Here is a 16,080-nt window from a genome sequence, read left to right as displayed (position 1 = left end):
ATGTGTGATAAGAAAAGAAGACGAGCTGTTCACTTGTAAAGTGATGATAGAAGGAAAGGTAAGGTCCTCCACTGGTCTACTTGGGATATCAGATGAAAGCGAGGAAGGCCACCCCCATGTTGAGTAGATCTCTTATGCCAAACTTTAGGGAAAACACAGACAAAAACTCCTATAGGAAGGACCAGCATGGACAAGTTGCAACTGAATATTATCGAGGGCAAGCAAGATAACAGATATTCCTACAGTACTCTGCCCTGACCAAACCACATCTAGAATAAAGTGTTTCCTTCTAGAATTTAGACACTACATTCAAGGAAAGATATCAATAAACTAAAAAGTATCCAGAGAAGGGCAATCAGGGTGATTCATTCAGTGGGCACTTATTAAGTGCCTACTGTGTGCCAGGTACCATGCGAGGCTTTGGCTACAAAAATCATGCCAAATGAGGATCAGCTGAAGGAACTGGGGATATTCAGCCATGAGGAAAGTAGATTATCTTTAAGGATTTCAAAGGCTGTCCTTGGACAGAGGGAATCCTTCTGGTTGGCCCCAGAAGGCAAAACTGGGAGTAAGCTGTGAAGTTGTAAGGAAACAAATTCAGACTTGAGGTAAGGAAAAACTCCCTAAAAACTTGGGGAATTTGAAAATGAAAATTGCTCTGGAGTCGGAGAACTTGGGCTCAAATCCTGCCTCAGATGCTTACTCTGGTCCCGTGCCTGTGGAAGGCACCTTGGGCAAATCACTTAAGTTAAGTTTCTTCTTCTACAAAAGGAGCCAGTTCAACTACTAGATGGCCTCTGAAGTCTTTCCAAAGATCCTATGAATCAGACTACCCCAAAATGATATAGGGTATGGAGGGAAGGGGAACAGTGGGGGGCAAAGGGGACAGACTGGGATCCTCCTGACTGGAACTCTTTCAGCCAAAGTGGAATTACAGATTATGTGCTGAATCTGCTATAGAAGCTATTTTTGTTCAAGGACACAATGGACTAGATGCCTCTAAGGTTACTTCCAACTATTAGAGGCTGTGATTCTGTAAGTAAAATTCTGTGTTTACCTTTTTTCTGAAGGCTGACCCTACTGAGAAACTGACCATTCTGCCTAAGTATAAACTTGCATATGCTTAATAATAATTATGAACACTATGGAATTAAGATATCTCACATATATATCCCCTTCTCTCTTCTGACATTGTAGCCACCTAGACTGTCAAAATATTTTGAAGTTACCCAGTTTTCCAGAGCTAAGGTCCACCAAGAAGGCTGTGTCCTGAGCTTGGCATAACAATAATCCTTTGCACTCAGGATATCACCCTCTGGCAAAGTGTATTGCTGGGACCAGAACCAGGTGTTCACTGAGGGATTTAGTTCCCCCTATGTCCCAGGGCCATCCATCACATATTCACAATCCCTCTTCCTCATCATTGACAGGTACTACACTCCTGTTCCCATCACAGAACTCTGTGCATACATCATTTTCCTCACTATGAAATCAATTAAACTTCTGTTTGTATCCTGACTCTCCCGTCTCTAGCCAGTCCTGTTTGTTTGGCTTTGACCACCCACAGGTTAGAGGCCAGTTCCAGTTTAGGGGATAAGATGCATACCCTCCTTACCTCACACGTGGACTATTACAACAGCCTGCTCATTGGTTTCCCTGCTTCAAATCTCTTCCCACTCCAGTTAATCCTTTACTCAGTTGTTCAAGTGATCTTTCTAATGCTTAGGTCTTACCGTGTCACCCCACTCAATAAACTTCGGGAATTCAAGTCTTTCAAAACCTGAGAGGCTGGTAAAAGAGATCTTTCCATAAAATAAAGGTCTTTAAAATGCCCGAAGGTGGGAGACATATTAAGAAGGAAACAAGGGAACTTAATAAAATCAAGAGTCAATCTGTGGGAGATGTACAGAGAAGAGGATGTAGGAAATGAAATGGAGGAGAAAATTAAAAGCAGAACACACACACACAAAAAAAAAAACACGGGGGAAAGATACCAAAGATGAAAACGTCTAGTTTACAAAAAGACCTTTATTTACATTCTGAAATTTCCATGATCATTTACTCAAAACTGTCAGTAATAAAAATGCTATTTTTCTTGATGTATTTTAGAAAGGTGATATCTACTTTCAAGTTCTGGGCTAGTATCCTTGTGTTTTGTTTTGGCTTTTTTTTTTTTTTTTTGGAGGGGGGAAGGCAAGACAATTAGAGTTATGTGACTTGCCCAAGCTTACACAGCTATTAAGTGTGTCAAGTGTCTGAGGCTGCATTTGAACTCAGGTCCTCCTGACTCCAGAGCCAGTGCTCTATTCATTGCACCATCTAGCTGTCCCATGAGCTAGCATCCTTGAAACAAATCTAAGAATGACAGTTCCTTAAGTAGCAACCAACAGGTCAAAATGATAAGTCAAATTCATTTGGGGAGTGACTTCTAGGAGCCAAGATGGCAGGGTAAGTAGTAAACTGTTGCCACTGCTCCATACTCGCCTCCAAACAATCATAAAATAGAGCCCCAATACAAATCCTGGAACAGCAGAATGAGCAAAAAGACATGGTGAAACAATTTTTTAGCCCCAAAAACTTGGAGGATCCACAAGAAAGGTCCATCTCACACGGATGAAAGGAGAACACAGCCCAGGATGGGAAGCATCCCAATGAGCCAGCAGCAAGCCCCACCTCAGCAAACCAGCAGGAAATCCTGAGCCCTAGCATGGTGGAGCAGGCAACACTAGGACCCCCCCCCGCCCCCCCACACACGTGTCTTAGCATAGCCAAGGGACACAGCGGTGGGTGGGAGGGGCCGGTGTTGGCATTTATCTGCTAGTAGATTAGCTGACTCTAGCTCTGAGAACCACCATGTACTTCAGTGTAGCCCCCAGTAAACAGGTAGATGCCTAAATAAACAAGCAGCTGCCAGCTAGCATACACACTTCAGCATAGCCCTAGGCAAACAGGCTGCCTCCAGAGGCCAGATCTCCAGGTGCTTCAGTACAGTCCCAGGCAAACAGGTAGATGCCAACTCTACAGGTGCCTAAACAAACAGGCAGGCGCCAGCCACCACCCTGCCAAGTTTCAGCATAGCCCTGGGCAAACAGGTAGCCTCCAGAGCCTGACCACCATGTGCTTCAGTGCAGCCAGGGGATGGAACACAGAAACACCCCACTGGGCCTCAGCACACACCAGACACAGACGCTAGGACACCAGCTTAGCACCAGGTAAGCTGTCAGACCCCTACGGCCTCCAGCCAGTCAACCCTCACCCAAGTCTTCAGTGCAGCACCAGACAAGAGGGAAACATCAGAGCAGCACTAGGCAGTCAGGGCCTGCAGTCACTAACACAAGAAGCTGGAGACAGTACTCCTGCCAGCCTGAGAGCAGAGTTCAAATTTTAAAAAAAGAAAAAAAAAAGGATGTGTAGAAAACAACAAAAAAAGAATATGACCATAGAAAGTTATTATAGTGACAGGGAAGCCCAATGTCAAAACACCTATGGGCAAAATCTCAACGAAAAATAGGAAGTGATTTCAAGTCCAGAAAGATCTCATGGAAGAGCTCAAAAAGGAGTCTAAAAATCATGTAAGAGAGATAGGAAAAAAAAACAACAACTGGGGAAAGAAATGAGAGTGATGCAAGGAATTATGAATTTATTTGGGAAAGGAATTATTGATTCTGCATTTGGCAACCCTTTCCCCTTTGCTTTTTTGTTTATTGGGAAGGTGTTGATTTATTGTACAGATCACTCATTTGAGACCTAGCATACTGCTTCTGTAATGGGAATGCAAATTTGGAAGATCTTCCCTGCCCCTAGGCTAAAGTGCACCTGAAGCCTGGGGTAGGAGGCTGGTTTTTCAGTAGATACTTTTTGATTGGCTAGTGGGTCAATAAGGTTGTTACATTCTCTGAGCCAGGAGAAGGCTATATAAGCCTTGATGTGAGGCTTTGTTTTGGGGGCTCACTTTGAGAAGTGTTCTGTGATTTGATATGGATTCTGGGAAGCCGTTGTCTGGAGCCCCCACCCCCCCGCTTTGAAAAACCCAGATGTGGAAACCCAGATGTTGACTGGGTATGGATGTAATGGGTCGGACAGTTTGGAAATCTGTCTACTTGATCTGTTTCTGTCTTGATAATTCTGCCTGTATACTCTGAAGTTCGGGGTGCTGACCTTTTCCCCTGAACAAGGTAAACAATATATGTCTGACTGATTAAAGTAAGCTTGTTAACCCATTTTGAGTTGCTTTCCTTTAACAAAGTAGATCCAAGAACCTGTGGTGGAAGCAACCCTGAGGACGCTTGGGGTGCTTGCCGCTACAGCTTCCTTGCGCTGACTGTTTATCTCTAACTAACTATCTAACTAACTAACTAACTATATATATATATATAAATGCTTTTATATACACACATCTGTCAAGTTAGGTAAAGCAGTATTTATTACGTGCCAGTTACAATGTAAAGTACTTTAGAAATATTATCTCAAAGAAAGGCAAAAACAACAGCCCCTGCTCTTAAGGAGCTCAGTCTACTGGAGGAGATGGTATGAAAATAACTGTATAAACAAGATACAGACAGGATTAACTGGAAATAATCAACAGGAAAGGCACTAATATTACAGGGGACTGAAAAGATTTCTTGTAGAAGGTAGAACTTCAACTAGGACATGAAAGAACCCAAGGAGGTCAGGAGGTAGGGAGGAAGAGGGGAAAAGTCCTAAGGACTAAGACAGCCAGGGAGTAAGGAAGGGTGTCCTGTTTAGGGAACAATTAAGAAGCCAGTGTCATTGTATCACACAATACATGAGAGTAGTAGGGTGTCACCAGAAAGGTAGGAAAGAACCAGACTAAGAAGGGCTTTCAGCCAGGAAACAATTTTTATAGCCATTGTCTCTGATAAAGGCCTAATTCTAAAATATATAGAGAACTGAGTGAAATTTGTAAGAATACAAGTCATTTCCTAAGTGATAAATGGTCAAAGGTAAACAGGGAGTTTTCAAATAAAGAAATTAAAGCTATCTATACTCTATGAAAAAATGCTCTAAATCACTACTGATTAGAGAGATGCAAAGTAAAACAACTCTGAGATACCACCTCACACCTATCAGATTGGCTAAATTGACAAAAAAGGGAAATGATAAATGTTGCGGAAGCTGTGGGAAAACTGGAACACAAATGCATTACTGGTGGAATTATGAAGTGATCCAACCATTCTGGAGAGCAATTTGGAAGTATACCTACCTAAAGGGCTATAAAACTATGCATACCCTTTGATCCAGCAATATCACTACTAGGTCTGTATCCCAAAGAGACCATAAAAAAGGGAAAAGGACCCACATATAGAAAAATACGTATAGCAGCTCTTTTTGTGGTGGTAAAGAATTGGAAACTGAAGAGATGCCCATCAACTGGGGAATGGCTTGAATAAGTTATGGTATGTGAATGTAATGGAATACTATCGTTCCATGAGAAATGGTGAGCAGCCAGACTTCAGAAACACCTGGAAAGATTTACATGAACTGATGCTGAGTAAAGGGGGCAGAACCAGGAAAACACTGTACACAGTAACAGCAACATTGTGCAATGACCAACTTGGACAGATTTAGGTCTTCTGAGCAATGCAATGATCTAAGACAACTTCAAAAGACTCACGATGGAAAATATTATCCATATTCAGAGAAAGAACTATGGAATCTGAATGTAGATTGAAGCATACAAATATTTTCTCTTTTTTTCTTTTCTCATGGTTTTTCCCTTCTGTTCTGATTTTTCTTTCACAACATGACTAATGTGGAAATATGTTTAATAAGACTGTATATGCATAGCCTATATCAGACTGCATGCCATCTTATGGAGAGGAGGGAGGGGGAATTCAAAATCTTGAATGTTGAAAACTAAAAATAAATAAATAACTGTTTTTTTTAAAAAAAGAGTTTACTGAGGGTGTTGGGAGTGTGTGTGACACTTTGACATCTGAGTGAAGAACAGACTGAAGTGGAGAGAGACTGAGGCAGAGACAAGTTAGTAGGCTATTATAACAGTCCAGCTCTGTGATGAGGTGGGCCTACAACTGAATGGCCATAGTGTCAGAAAAGAGAAGGGAATATTATACACATCATATCATATAACATGAGATATTATAAAGGTAAAATCAACAGACTTAGCAAGAGATTATAAATGAGGGCTTGAAAGAGTGAAGTGCAAGGGCGATACCTCAAAGAGATCTTTTTGTGGTGGCAAAGATTTTGAAACTGGGAAGAGATCCATTGGTTGAGAAATGACTGAATAACTGATGGTATATGAAAGCAATGGAATACCACTGTGCTGTGAGAAGTGATAAAAAAGGATAGTTTCAGTAAAACCTGGGAAGATTTATATGAAATGATGCAAAGTGAAGAGAACAGAACCAGAAGAATAATTTTCACAGTAACAGTAATATTATAAAGACAGTCAACTCTGAAAAATTTAGTAACTGATCAACACAATCTCAAAAGACTTAAGATGAAACATGCTATCTACCTCCTGATAGAGAACTGATGAACTCAAGAGTAAAGACTGAAGCATCTGTTTTCTCTTTCGTTTTCTTTCTTTTTTGGAACATGACAAATGCAGAAATCTGTTTTGCATAACTATACATATTTGCAATCAATTTTTTTTCTTGCCTCTTCCAAGGGGGAATGGGGGAAGGGCGATAATTTGGAACTAAAAAAAAAAAAAAGAAGAACAAAAAAATCTCTGTGCTTTAAAAAAGAGTGAAAAGCCACAGATGACATCTAGATTGTGAACTTTGGTGACTGGGAGAATGGTAAAATAGTAATAAGGATGTGTGGTAGAGGGGAGATGTTGGGGGAAAAAATTAGTTCAGTTTTGGAAATGTTAAATTTAAGATATCTATAGGACATCCAATGTGAGATGTCCAATAAGTAACTGGAGATGGGAGTCTGGAGGTTAGGAGAGAGATTAGGGCTGGATAAGTATATCTGAGAATCATTAGCATAGAGATGATAATTGAATTAATGAAAGCTGATGAGAACACCAAGCAAAATACCCCAGAGGAGGAAGAGAAGAGGACCAGGATGGGGTGGGAGGTAGGGAGAGAGAGGAACAACCCCCAAGTTAATGAGCCTAGATGAACATCCAGCAAAAGAGAGTGAAAAGAATCAGGGAGGAGAACCAGGAAAGAATAAGGTCATGGAATCCTGAAGGAAGTATCAAAAAGAGGCTGGAAACAGTGTCAAAATCTTCGGAGAGGTAAAGTGTGAGAACTGAGAAGAGGTCACAAGGTTTGGCAAATAAGAGATCATCCGTAACTCTGGAGAGAGCAGTTCAGTTGAATACTGAAGCGTCAACCAGACTATAGAAAGTTAAAAGAATGGGAAGAAAGGAAAAATGGAGAAGAGACAGGGGAACACAGCTAGATGGATGGATAAAGTGAAATAATCCTTTCTCTCTGATTAGAAAATCTGCACAAGTCTTGTGGGTAGATGATAAATTTCAGAATGCAGAAAAAAGACTAAACCTAAAAATAGCTAAACCTATTTCTAAGGAATGGCTAAATAGATGTTATCATTTGAATGAAAACAGATTACAGAGAATTACAAATGTGTAAATTATCTGTAGAATGTTTTTCCCAGGAAACAACTTCTGTTATTTTTATATAAATGAGCCTTCCAATATCTCTCCTACTTCACTATTAACTGTGCAAGCAACTAATTATGTGTTTCTTGGTGAAGTAGTACTATAGTCTATGATTGGGTTTCTATTTTTACAAGTATTTGATAAAACCTCATTTGGGGAAACAAATAAGCAGTAATCACCATGTAAAAACAATGAAATGTTTAGAATGACTACAGAGGAATCCCTAGAGCTGTAGGGATTCCCAATACTACAAGAGAAAACTGGAAAGGAAGAAAGTCTGTATGGAAAGAAAACAGAATTACCCTATTAAATAACTCAACACCCAGTTCCTACAAGACATTCTTTCAAGCATTAGCTGACTATATATATATATTCTTACTTACAAGCATTTTAAGGTCTCCTTTTTCCTTAATGAAAATGAAAATATTTCCTTAATGAAAATATTCTGCAGTCTAAAGTTCCCTTCCAGACTTAATAGAATGAAGGAAACCTTTATCAAATACATAAACTTCTAAAAACAATGCCTTCCACAAAATCCCTTTTCCAAAGCCTAAACACTTTCTGTCAGAAAACTATTAAAGAAAACTCTAAGGTTCTGAAAAATGGATCAAGGGTGGTAATCAGACTTAGAATTGGAAATATTTTAACATAATGTCATTTATCTCTACTCTAGATGAATCAAATGATTTAAGAAATTGTCAAAAATTAATTATTTTTCACTTGTATTTAATAACTAATTACTGTATTATGACTAAGGTTTTTCCTCTTATCTACTTCCTGATCTAGAAATCAACCAGTGTGGGTAAATATTTACCCAGGTCAAGTTTTAATCAGACAGTAAAAAGAAATTCTAAGTTTGGGCTAATGGGTGCATTCCTGTTCTTTGTGTTTGCTCAGACAGGTCTGGGAAGTATAGATTCTCCTTTTGTCAGACAGGTGATATGGAAATTGTTAAGTGTCTCTGACCAAGATTTGAGTGACCCAAGTCACATACTCCAAAAATCTTGTTGTAATATAGCTCACCCTCTCATTGTAATATTAATTTTCTCATAAACTGTTAACCAATACAGTGTTGATTGCCACCCTGAGCATCACCTGCTCTTCGAAGGGCATGTAAACTGTGAGTCCACTACCAATTAGGGGTCTTTGGTCTAAGAGAGATGGTCTATTTTATTAATAAACATGCTGGCCTTATTAATAAAACTATTAAATTACCCAGAAATATCTCTCCAACCAGTTTAAGCGCCACAAAATGATTCCTTTAGGACATACCAGACATTTTAAATGACTATTCTTTGGTTTGAAGAAGCAAAGTGTTAAATGAACTGAACTGTTATCTAAACAACTGGACCCTTCCTCAAGATTAATAGTAAAATTTCCTTTTCTTGGATATGCCATAAATCCTTGACTTTGAAATGGCTTGTGTTGGAGACATTTCTAAGGACAGAAGACACTGCTAGTTTGGGTTTATTTCTTCCTAAGCAGAAAAATGCTTAGATCAGAGTAATCAAAAATAAACAAATTTTTTTCTAGAAAACTTGTGCTTAAAATTCAGAGTACAGAGTTTTCTTCCACAACCCTCACCTCTCAAAGTAGGTCTTATAAATCATTACTTTTCCCTATTTCACCTTGAGAGGACAAGAATTGGTACCACCAAGGAATAGTCTTCCTCAGAAGAATCAGGACAACTGAACAGTTTTACTCTCTAAACAACCAAAAACGTACACAGCAAAACATTTAGTCCTTCCATCATTCCATTAAGAGTGTTCTGGTGGCCACTCTGAAAGCCATACACTCATAAGCACTATTACAACTTCTTCCACTATAATCACAAATCTTTTCAGAAGTCAAAAGATGCTTCAGACTCTCAGGAAATGGAATTGGGGTGGGGGTAGGGGAAAGGGAGAGAAGATTAGCTAAACTGAACTTCCCAGGATTCATTTCTGCTAAATTCTGCTTAGGGCAGTGTTGCATGAAAAGACACTTCAGTCTTTATACAATCTGTCAATCAAAAGCCTACAGATTATACATCATTCAGCCTAAGATATACGTACAGAAAACACCATGGGAACTCTAGGACAACACAGCCAATTCCAATTATTGCCTGGAATTCAATGCAACATTTACTATCTATTATGTAAAAAGCCCAAGCATAATTAGGCAGTTACATTTTAGGTACTAAGGATCCTTAGGTTAACAGTTACAATGAAAACTAAACCTGACTGACGGGTGACTCAAATTTCCTTTTAAAAATTGACCTTATTTCTGTAAAAATTGCCCTACACTGAGGACTGCACCAACCAGCCAAATTAAAATAAACTCTTATTCCTATCACAGACAAGTTAGTCCAAGTTTCTAATTAAGTTTCTTTCTCCTTTGGCAACATGTGTTTGCAGCCACTCTGAGAGAGAACCAGTATGTTTTATGGCATTGTCACAAGCAACATATGTGAAAAGCTCCCAGCCCCCTGACCATCTGCCCATGGTAAATCCCATTGCAAACAGGTTTATTCTGGTGTGCCTGACACCCACTTCTCATGACTGACTAGGAAACACGCTGTTACTGAAGAGTTAGATGTCTCCAAATCCTCACAATTCTTTAATAAATGTCTGGTTCTATCAAGATGGCACGTAAAATGCCAGGTCCAAATACTTATGTGAGTCACTCATAAGCTGGTCTTGCGGCTGCAGCTGCCCATCCGAGAGCGCCTGGCATATGATGGGTGTTTAGTAAATGCCATTTCACTCTCCGAAGGTGGGAGCTGAACGAGAGTGATCCTATTCCCTGACTCCGAATGCACAGAAAAAAAGGAAAGGGGACGTCTTTCTCTTCGTTCTGTACTCCCTGCCCCTTACCCCCCCCCCCCTCCCAAGAAGCCAATTCAGAGTCCGAAAAGCCATCACTGAAGAAGAAAAAAAAAGTCCTGCGTGCACCAGGTCCAGGTCCTCTGCAAATGGGGACGGTTGTGAAAAAGCTCAAGCATCCCCCTCCCTCTCCTCTCCATCCCCCCAGCCCCAGTCCTACCTCTTCAAAGTCATCCAGAAGCACAGAAGACGGGAATGTCTTCAGCTCCCGGCTCCACTCCCCACCCCTTCCATCTAAACCTGTGCTTGCAGTGCTCGGAACGCTGCCCTAGGCCCCCTCCCCGGACTTCCCCAGCACCAACACACCTGACTCTGGAGCTGCTTGGGAGTCCCGCCCCCTTCCAGATGTTCATCAGGCCCCCGCCCCCGCCGCCCCTCCCCACCCCCACCCCAACAGATGTGCTACCCCGGGATTCACCTCAGTAGAGGCTGCGAGCGTTGCGCGGCCCATCCAGAGGTGGGCGGCGAAGGAGGGTCTGGGGCGGGGGCGACTCCGGGGACCGTCAGGATCCCCCTCCCTCCCTCCGTTCTCGCCCAGGCGCAGACCTCGGACCCTCCCCTCCCGCGGCCGCCGACCCGACGCAAAGGCCCGGCCCCGCTCGCAGAAGAAGCCGCAGGAGACCTAGAGGCCCTCGGATTGGTCGCCCTCCGCTCCGGCGCAGCCCGCAAGTGCGAGGCGATTGGCTCAGCTGGAGGCTGCGTCAAAGAGGAACATTTGGAACGCGAGCGCCCCGCCTCCCGGAGGGAGGGGAGGGGAGGGAGATAGCAGAGCACTGCGGGGAGGGGGGGAGCGAAGTAGGGGAGAGAGTCACAACAGGGGAGGGGGCGGGGCCAGACCTGGGAGAGCTGGAGAAAGGGCGGGAACTGGGAGAGGGGGAAAGGCCACCGCTGGGAGAGACCGAGAGAGAGAGGAGGGGGGGCGGGGAACATAGCTGAGAAAGGGGGAGGGGCCAGAGCTGAGGGAGGGGGAAGGAGGAGGAGGCTGGAGCTTGGAAAAGAAGAGAGGGAAGGAAGCTAAAGCTGGAAGAGGGGAGGAGACCAGAGTTTGGGAAGAAGGGGAGAGGGGCCCCGGGTTGGGAAAGGTCCTCCATAAGCAATCAGAGCAAGAAAAAGTGAATACATCCCAGTGCATTCTCTGATGTTCACTCTTTTGGGGGAATTTCATCAGATTTACTGTGTTGCTTTCTTTTAAAAATAATTAATTTTTTTTCAGTTAACAAGTATTTCTTTTCCCTCCATTCCACTTCTTCCATCCCACCCTCTCCACTGAGAAGAAAAACATGAAAAATGAAACCCCTGTAAACAAATATGCATAGTCAAGCAAAACAAAATCCCCCTTTGGACATGTGTAAAAATTGCGTGTCACATATTGAGTCTATCACTTCGATTCTCTGGCAAGTGTCGCTTTCTTTTTTTTTTATTTCTGGGGGGGAGAAGGCAGGACAATTAGGGTTAAGTGACTTGCCCAAGGTCACACAGCTAGTAAGTGAAAAGTGTCTGAGGCTGGATTTGAACTCAGGTCCTCCTGACTCCAGGGCTGGTGCTCTGTTCCCTTCAAGTGTTGCTTTCTTAATCAAATGTCCCCTTCTTTGAACTGAGGGTAGGTGGCCCTGCCCCACTCAGGATAATGAATCCAGAAAAAAAGGGAGGGAGGAGGGAAATAACCAGGCTCAGAAACTGTAGAAGCTGCAAGCATCACGTGGCTCACGGACACCTAAAACTCCTGAGTGTAGCACTTAGGGTGACCATCATAGGATCATAGACTTTTTAACAAACTTTCAAACCTTCTCCATCACCCAGGTTAGGAAGGAGTCCTTAGCCTTATTATGTCATGGACCCCTTTGGCAGTCTGGCGAAACCTGTGGAGGAGCCCTTAACCAAGTAATATTTTTAAATACATAAACTATGTAGACTTGCAAAGGAAAATAATTCTATTGAAATATAGTTATCAAAATATTTTTTAAATAAACCTACATATCCCAGGTTAAGAACCCCTGACCTAGTACAACCCCCTCATTTTATAGGGAAGAAAGAAACATTTATTAAGCATCTATGTGCCAGGCACTGTACTAATTACCTTACAAATGTTATCTCATTTTATCCTCACAAAAGCCCTGGAAGGTGGGTTCTATTATTATCCCCATTTTACAGTTGAGGAAATTGAGGAAGACAGTAATTTGCCCAGGGTCACACTGCTAGTATAAGTCACAAGCTAGATTTGAACTCAGTTTTTCCTGACTCCAGGGCCAGAACTCTATCCATTGTGCCACCTAGCTTCATAAGGGAGGAAAAGGAAACTTGAGTCTCCATGCCAGACTTTTCCATAGTGTATTAAACACTGTAACCCTCTTGTTCTGGGTCGGAGGTTTCTTTTCTGAAGATTTAAGAGCTCTGGAATTAACTGGCTTCTTTTTCCTTTAAGGAGACATTTTTTTCTCCTGAAATATCCCAGAGGTAAGAAGGAAAGGAGAGCTGGATGCTGGCCTGGATACCTGCTATCTATCTTTTAACTTAATTTTTTTTTTTTTTGCAAGTTTGCTTTCTGCTTTTCACTGATCTTTTTTCTGAAGGCACAGACATTTGTCAGTCTTGGCAGACTTGGACTATTGCTAGAATCCCAGATTCCCGAAACAGGAACAGACTTTTGTCCATCTTTTTTTTAGCCTTTTTGTTATTATCTCATAAACTGTCATTGGCTAATGTGAGTCATGAGTCAAAGAGTTCTCTGGGAATGTAAAATGCTTGCTCCTTAAGGACCTCTGATTGATGCTGTGAGATGTTTAAAGAGATTAATATGTAGAGAAATTGTCTATGTTCTTTGAAAATAAAGAGGCTCTATAAATTCAGGAAAGGAAACGGGTTAATCCAAAAGATGTGAAAGAAGCAGAATCTCATATAATTTTGGAAGAAAGGAAGGTGAAGAGAGGAAAAGGAACAATTAAAAAAATAAACCTAAATAATTTAAAAATTGTGAGCCCAGGGGAGTAGAAGAATTATAGGACCAGGGGAAGGTCCACAATATTTTTCAAATTGGGCAGGAATTCAATTTAGTTCCATTTTCGACATAAATATGTCTCAGAGCCGCAAACTGAGATGGAAACATAGACATCATCTACTTCTTTACATTCTTAAAAATAAATGAGGACTTCCTCCTCCAAAGGGCTTTTATTTTATAACTATGAATATGCTGATAAATGTTTAATAACCTGCTTTAACCCCCAAAAAGAATGTATGCTTACCATAAATTTTAATCTTAATTTTCTTCATAACTTTCTTCTAAACATTCAACAAAACAAATAAAGCAAGCCCCAATTTATAATGTTTGCCAATTTCCAAAGTGTAAATGCTAGCACTGCACACCCCTTGTTATAGCTCTTGATATTTAAGACATTAGAAACTGAAATATCTTAATATTATTATGAAAATAGTTTTGGACTAAAGGACCCCCTGAAAGGGTATTGAGGTCTCCTATCTGTTCCCAGATCATTCTGACAGCCAATATACTAGCTGACCTCCAAAGTCCATTCTAGCCTTATAACTGCCATCTTAGGTCAATTCCCTTATTTACTCAATGAGAAAACAGCCCTTGCTTGAACAGGTCTCTAGAATCCCCTTCTAATATTCTTTCACCCCATTTCACTGCTTCTTTGACAGATGGTAAGTTCCAAGTTGCCTCCATGGTTGTAGAGAAATCGTGGGGGGCTAGACCTGAACATGTAGATTTTAGGGAAGAACAGTTTTTAAAAAGTCAAATACGTTTTTGGCTGCTCAGCTAAAAAGGTAAATCATCCCTTTCATCAGAGCACCCATTCAGTTTTTGAATGGGTCCATTTTTGACTCTTATTTTGGCCTTCTTGTATGTAAGTTCCACTGATTACAAAGCCAAGTTAGGTGAGAGAAAGTGTTGCTGTCTCAGCACAATTCATCCCTACCAATGGGGGAAAAATAAACTTCATCTTATTTAAAATATAAAGCACATTATTTTTGTATCAAATAACTTTTTACCTAAGAGGATTATTATCGTTGTTGTATCTAATGCCTCTTTACACTGTATTTCGCTAACCCTAGACCGTATTCATATCCCATCTAGCCATCCATCAGGAAACCAGGGCCGACCCAATATGGACTTGCTGTCTAACCTATTTCTGCTCCTCTTCTCCCTTCACCAGAAACTGGTACCCTCCAGAGGGGTCCAAACCCAACTAAACTGGGGAATTAATCCACTCAGCTTTGGTATTCAGCCTTGAGGCTGAGCTCTCTTGTTTGGTTGGGTGAGTAAAAACTGACTTAATCCTCTGTATCTAGCTGGCCCCTCTGTATCTATCTCATCCCATCCAGCAGTCCTACCGCCAAGCAGAACCTACTCCATTCCGGCATCTAATCAATTTTCCTTTCTTCCCCTCCCCCATCCCTTTCACTTCTTGCTTTTACTACAAGAATGAAAGAATGTAATGACTCACAATCCCTGTAACTTCTCAGACCAAAATTCTTTTTACACACACACACATACACACATCATAGTATACATATCACCTCTTTTATATGTATATATTTGGTATACATATCACTATATATGTATATATGTGTATATATACATACATATATGTGATATACCACGTATGTATATATATATATATCACCTCCATTCAAATGTAATTTCCTTTTTTGGAGAGAGCTATCTCATTTTTTTGTATTTGTATCCCTAGCACTTAGTACAGTGACTGACATGTATCAGGTATTTAATAAATGCTTATCCATTCATTCATTCTTAGGGGTTGCTTTTTAAAAGTCCATTATACTACCCTATTCATAGCAAAATGTGAATAGCTGAGTAACCTGATCTGAAGATGGAGTCAACTAACCATGGGGTCACTCCTACTCTTAAAAGTGATGCCATTTGAGGGGTTCAAAGAACCCCCCTTCCCAAGACCAGAGTACAAGAGAGGGTCATCTAGAATGAATTCATGATCCATGGACAGACTCAAACATTCCTTAAGACAAGGTGGCAGGTACAAGTTTATTGTAATGCCAATATAGTGGGCAAAGCTCCTTAGGGAACTTGTATTTCATAAGAAACTTGCAACTCAATAGGAATGATGCTAAAGCTTATAAAGGAAAAGTAGTGGATTATCTGACAGAGATGCTAATTAGGTGATAACTCACAACCTTGGTCACAGGCATCATTCACTAGTGAAAACCAGGGGAAGTGGTTTTTCAGGGGTGTATTTTTGGTCTGTTACATCAGTAGCAAGATAGTTTTGAGAGTTGATGTCTATAGCTTGACCTCTGCTTTGAGAATTGATGTCTATAGCTTGACCTTTGGATTAAATATGATAACTTTGGGAATCAATACATGATAATTCTATGGTTACAAGATATTCCTGTTTTTACAAGAGAGTTTCTTAAGAGGTCAGCTTGTTCTTATAATGGGAAAAGATAGTTTGTCTTACTGGGACCCACTCATGAGTTATTGCTAAGCATAGTGTCCTTGGGCTGGGGAGGAAACTGTCAGGAATAGTGTTTTGAAGCAATGTGATCTTGGAGTTGGGGTCCAAGCACAGGCACACAAGCACCCCATCAACAGGAAACCATAAA

The 16,080-nt window shown here is 41.1% G+C and overlaps 1 protein-coding gene across 2 annotated transcripts in view; it reads right to left on the bottom strand.

Annotated features, from left to right (window-relative positions):
* Nucleotides 1-11,127, bottom strand: part of TECPR1 (tectonin beta-propeller repeat containing 1) — an 82,659-nt gene extending 71,532 nt beyond the window's left edge. The window contains exon 1 of one of the 2 annotated variants that reach the window (XM_069084887.1): nt 10,904-11,127. The gene's annotated coding sequence lies outside the window, so the exon portion shown is untranslated. Of the gene's footprint in view, nt 1-10,891 lie in introns of both variants that reach the window. The other variant, XM_069084886.1, reaches the window with a different exon arrangement.
* Nucleotides 11,128-16,080: the final 4,953 nt, after the last annotated feature.

The sequence above is a fragment of the Petaurus breviceps genome, unplaced genomic scaffold, assembly GCF_028583685.1.
Source record: "Petaurus breviceps papuanus isolate PSGF00001 unplaced genomic scaffold, PetGlider_PUasm1.0 175, whole genome shotgun sequence".
Lineage (NCBI taxonomy): Eukaryota > Metazoa > Chordata > Mammalia > Diprotodontia > Petauridae > Petaurus > Petaurus breviceps.
This window is presented reverse-complemented; position numbering and strand designations above follow the sequence as displayed.